The 5,717-nt window shown below is 34.8% G+C and overlaps 1 pseudogene; it reads left to right on the forward strand.

Moving 5' to 3' along the window:
• Positions 1–3,352: 3,352 nt before the first annotated feature.
• Positions 3,353–4,530, forward strand: LOC145125178 (putative carboxylesterase 2 pseudogene; annotated as a pseudogene).
• Positions 4,531–5,717: the final 1,187 nt, after the last annotated feature.

Consider the following 5,717-nt stretch of genomic DNA (forward strand, 5'->3'; position numbering starts at 1 on the left):
ACCAACCCATCGAAAAAGCGTTGTCACCTCTGCGCCACGTCAGCTTCATCATCAACCCACTAGACATTGGAAATAGTTACCACTCCACAAGTTTTTTTATTTATTATTTTATTTATTATTTATTATTTTTTGATGATTAAATTAAGGGAAATCTCCAGAAAAGTCCTAAAATTTTAGTCTGATTTATGAAAAAGCCCCGAATTAAATTTTGTTTACAGAAAAGCACATAATACCGGCTAAAACTTCGAAAAAACCCTTTTTGGCCAGTTTCGTAGATTTAGCCGGTATTCTGTCCTTTTTCGTTAGTTTGCTCAAAATATTATGACTTTTCTGAAAATTACCCGATAACCAAAATATTGGGACTTTTTTTGAAAATTACTATGAAATTAATGGATAATATTATTAACAGATCATTTATAAACATAAAAAATATTTTTTTATTATAAATAAAGGAAATACATTTGTTGCTAATTTTTAGGAATAGAATGATCGACTATGTACTTCTCTATTGTTTGTTGATCACTTCAAAGTCTCTTTGTTTTTCCTATGTATCGTTTTGGGTGTGATAGTGAGTAGTACTCTGTTAGGCGTGACCAATACAAAAGTTGATAATATTTATTAATACACAATCAATAAGTGTCTACTTGGTATTAGGCATGATGCTATATGATCACATGTTATTAGAAAATATCATTACCCGAACATATAGATCTTTCATTATGTTCTTTAACCTAACTACCACCTAACCTCTAAACATTACTCGGTAACAACCATAAAATTACAAACATCTATCGAGAGTGAAAAGTAAACTTTGAACGACAATTTAAATAGATAATCACCCTTCACTTGTTTCCATATAAATTATCATTCACGGTTCACTTTTCACATTTTATAGATGTGTGTTAGCCGATGGTTGTTAACATGTGAGGTATGTATGTTGGCTCGTAGTTAGGTTAAACAACATAAGAGGAACACCAACATTAGAGGAATGCTAACTAAGTACATCTCACGATCATACCCACAACAATGCATAGGAAGAACGTAGAGAGTTTGAGTGATCAGGAAGCAATAGAGAAGTACTTAGACCACCAATTTATTCCTAGAAATTAGCAACAAATGTATTTCATTTTTTATAATAAAAATATTTTTTATGTTTATAAATAATTTGTTGATAATAATATCCTTTAATTTCATGGTAATTTTCTAAAAAGTCCCAATATTTTGGTTATTATGTAATTTTTGGAAAAGTCCCAAAATTTTGAGCAAACTAACGAAAAAGGACAGAATACCGGAAAAATCTGTGAAACCGGCCGAAAAGGGTTTTTTCGAAGTTTTAACCGGTGTTCGGTGCTTTTCTGTAAACAAAATTTAGTTTGAGACTTTTTCATAAATTGGACTAAAATTTTAGGACTTTTTTTGGAGATTTCCCTTAAATTAAATGAAAACATAATTTAAAACATTTTACATTAATTGAAACCACATTACATTAATTAGAAAACATAGAAAATTAAACCTAAAAAAATAGAAAATTAAAGCTAAATTACTAAAAAAAAATACAAAAACATAGAAAATTAAACCTAAATTACTAAGAAAACATAAAAAAATATAGAAAATTAAACCTAAATTACTAAAAATACATAAAAAACATAGAATCTAGTTGCAATATTTGTTGAGAACTTCTTGGTGAACTTTAAAAAATGCCCTTAAATTTTCCGTTCGAGATTCGGTTGCGACACAGTGTTTAAAATTTGAAGAGCGGCGAGTGCCATTTTTCGCCGACGAGCTTCCTCCGTTGATTTAAATTTTCTTTCTAAAAAACTTAGAGTTTTGTCTATTTTATCCGCTGTACGTCCTCGTTGGTTGATTTTCCGCTTAAAGATGCCCCCTTTCTCGCTTTGTCCCTTCCCAGTGGTCGACGAAGTTGGACGTCCGATGAACCTTCCCCCTCGGTGGCGTCAAACTCATCATTGAGGTCGATGCTAACACCAATGTCCGAATCAGACGTTCTTGCCCTTTTGTTGGAGCCGGTGCTAGATCCCGAATGCGCTGTATCCGGATAAATGACCCATTTTGGACCATTACAACAAACTTTCCACGCTTTTTGGTTGGTGAATGGTTTACAATTGTTGGTAATTTTGTATTTGTATAACGCAGTTGATAAAATGTTGAAATCGTTGCTACCACTTCTATGAATATTTTTAATAATGTCAAATACGCCGTTAAATTTGGTGCAATCCGCTCGAAGGTCACGCCATTTTGCATTGACTGAGTTGTATGCCCGACTCGTTTTCCTTCTTAATAACGCGTGGAAGTGGTCTAAAATACAATTCCAAAAACTTTGACCCGTTTGCGCGTTGCCGACATTCCCGTCTTGTGATATAAACATCCAAACTTTAGCTAAAGTTTCATCCTCCTCTTCGGTCCATTGCGTACTTTTTTTTTCTTGGATCTTTTGATTTTTTTGTTTTCTACGACTTGGTTGTGCTTCTTCAACCCGTTCGTCGTTGTCGTCATTATCGAGGTTTATAGGTTGAGATTGAGATAATGAAACTTGAGATGGTTGTGAAGGTTGTTGACGCGTTGAGAAGTTTGGTGTTGAAATTGCGGAGAAGATTGTTGTTGAAAGACTTGAAATTGTGGTTGATTGAATTGTGGTGATTGTTGTTGTTGGTAGTAGTGTGGATGGTATGAAAGATTGGTGATTGGAGATGTTATCAATTGCATGTAACTAAAATTTGCTAATGGATCATTTAGAGTGTTTGGGGGTGTTTGGAATGGGTGGAGTATTTTGATTTGGATCCATATAAAAGATAAAAAATATATGAGATGAATGTTTTTTTGTAGAATATAATAAGTAGAGTGTTTATTGAAGTGTAAAATATTAGTAAATTAATGGGTATTTATAGTTGAGGTTGATATGTTTTAAAATGAAAAAAAATATTTTTTTATTAATGTTATTAACGGTCAAATGGGGATCGTTGAAAATTTCCGACCGTTGCTACCTTTTCTTTCTCATTGGTCATCTTCAAACGTCTTTGGAGCCACGTCACACTCAACCCACCCATCCTGGGACTGTGTTCACGCGTCTCTAGGGTGCCAACTCAGCACCTCACGCATGGATAACCCATCCACTTCGTATAGGCTAACCAAAAACAAAGAACCCAATGCGTGTGCCCTAAATTCAATTTTTGTATAGAGGGCCTACAATCTTTTCTTCTTTTAATCATATTTATCATATAATTAATGTATATAATTGGGGGCACCTCCCGCCTTCTCTAAGCCTTAGGTCCGCCAGTGGCATACTTTAATTGTCCTTGTAGGAGTTCAACATGAGCACACACAAGTTCAACATCAGCATACATGAGTCCTGATCAAGCCTCTGCAAAAAGTCACCATTAATGATATTGGTTCTATATGTACATCACTCTCATTGAGACACCCACCATCACCAGAAAATAAAAGGCTTCTTCTTTACCCTCAACGTTCATGTCAGCCTCCCTAAAATTTCCTATTCATTTCCATGGTTTGATCATACATAGTGATGGGCGATGGGAAAGATCAATCCGAAAGGATACCATCCCAGCTGGAACTGATACTTTAACTGGAGTCCAATCAAAAGACGTGGTTATCTCACACGAATCCAACGTTTTTGTAAGGCTTTACATTCCCAAAACACCAATCCCTAGTCGGACACTTCCAACTCTGATTTACTATCACGGTGGTGCTTTCATGACTGAATCTGCTGCTTCACCCACTTACCACCGGACACTTAACTTGATAACGACAGAATCCAACGTGATTGTTGTGTCGGTAAACTACAGGTTGGCCCCAGAATATCCTTTACCAATTGCATACGTGGATTCATGGGAGGCAATTAAGTGGGTGGCTAGTCATGTTGGAGGAAATGGTCCAGAATCATGGCTAAACGACCATGCTGATCTTCAGAATGTGTTCTTAGCTGGAGATAGTGCTGGGGCTAACATCGCCCACAATATGGCTATCCGGGTCGGGTTGAGCCATAAGAAAGTTTTAAACCTAAGTGGTGTTATTATGCTCCACCCGTATTTTGGGGGTAAAGATCCAATTGGAGCTGAGGCCAAGAGATTTAAAATGCACAAAGAGTTCATAGATATGATGTGGCTGTTGGCAAACCCATCAGGGAATGGGTTAGATGACCCGCTGTTTAATCCGGGCATGGACCCCAATATTTCTGCTTTTGGAAGCTCCAAGATACTTGTGTGTGTTGCTGAGAAGGATGCACTGAGGGAAAGGGGTCTGAATTATAAGAAGGTGATGGAGACGAGTGGGTGGAAAGGCAAAGTAGAGTTGATGGAGAGCAAAGGGGAGCTGCATATCTTCTTTTTGTTTGATATTGCATGTGAAAATTCTCTTTTCTTACGCAAGAGAATTTGTAACTTTATAAATCCGATCCGATGCAAAGCTTGATGATATATGTTTATTATTGGCAAGAACTTGTTTGCCATCCTTTGCTCGAATAACTATTAATAAAGAAACTACATATTAACCTTATCTCGTATAATTCATTATCGATAATATGTATTAAGAATGTTACCATGGGTATTTATTTGATAATGTTTAAATCAGTTATGTTATTTCCAACATAATCAAGTTATATTTGGAGAGAAGTACTAGAAAAACATAAATAGCATACAATTTTTAAAAAAAAAAAAATAGAATACAGGACATGAACCGTATTCTATTAGCATACAATTATATTGGAAAATCATTTCCGACGCCGACCACTACACCCTATACCTACGACAATTTCCACCTATAGCGAAAAAACTATTCTCACGACTCTGAGCCGATGACCTGTCGTCAGTATAGCCTATCCCGACGACTTATGGTCGGCATAGGGTTAAAAAGTGTCGTCCAACTAATTGTACTGTGTTCCACAACATTAGCCGTATTATATTCCATTATATAAAAATTTTGAAACAACGAATTTTACAATGCAACATCAATAAACAAACTGATGTAACCATGAAAGTACATTATCTATTGCATTAATCGGGAAAAAAGATAAAAAACAATCAACACACAAACCCTATAAATTTCAAAAAAAATTTCACATAATAAACATCAATTACCCCTCCATTCACTTCTAAAATAAATAAATAAATAAATAAAAAATAAACTTAAAAGAGACGACAAGTCATTTCTCTACATATTTATTAATGATGATCCGACAACTTTTTGGTTATCTGGAATCAAAATTCAAACTCTTCAGGTGACTTCACCTTAAATATTAAATCAATTTTGACTACTCAAATTACCACAACAATGCTACATCTAAAAATGACAACTATAGTAATAATTAAATATGACATGTTTGGTAGGACATTTTATAAGGCCACACCTTATGATCTGATGAGTCAAACACTCCTACACACTATCTGTCAGCATCAATATCTATTATAATGTCAATGCCAACGTATCAAGCCTACCAGCGACAACGCTTAGTATAGTTATTCTATGTAATCTTTTGCATATTAAGTAATGATATAGACATATATAGAATAGATAGCATATCTGATATCCTTGTGATAAGGATCGGTTCTTAGTATAGATAAGATACAATCCCTTCAATCAAGGGAAATATTTGTATAGATTATAATATATTAAGCATTAGGGTGAAACCCTAATGTTAACATGGCTTGATGTCGTAATCACCTTTGTGACAAACCCTCTTCTTG

This window comes from Lactuca virosa, chromosome 7, assembly GCF_052849685.1.
Source record: "Lactuca virosa cultivar CGN04683 chromosome 7, Lactuca_virosa_CGN04683_v6, whole genome shotgun sequence".
NCBI lineage: Eukaryota > Viridiplantae > Streptophyta > Magnoliopsida > Asterales > Asteraceae > Lactuca > Lactuca virosa.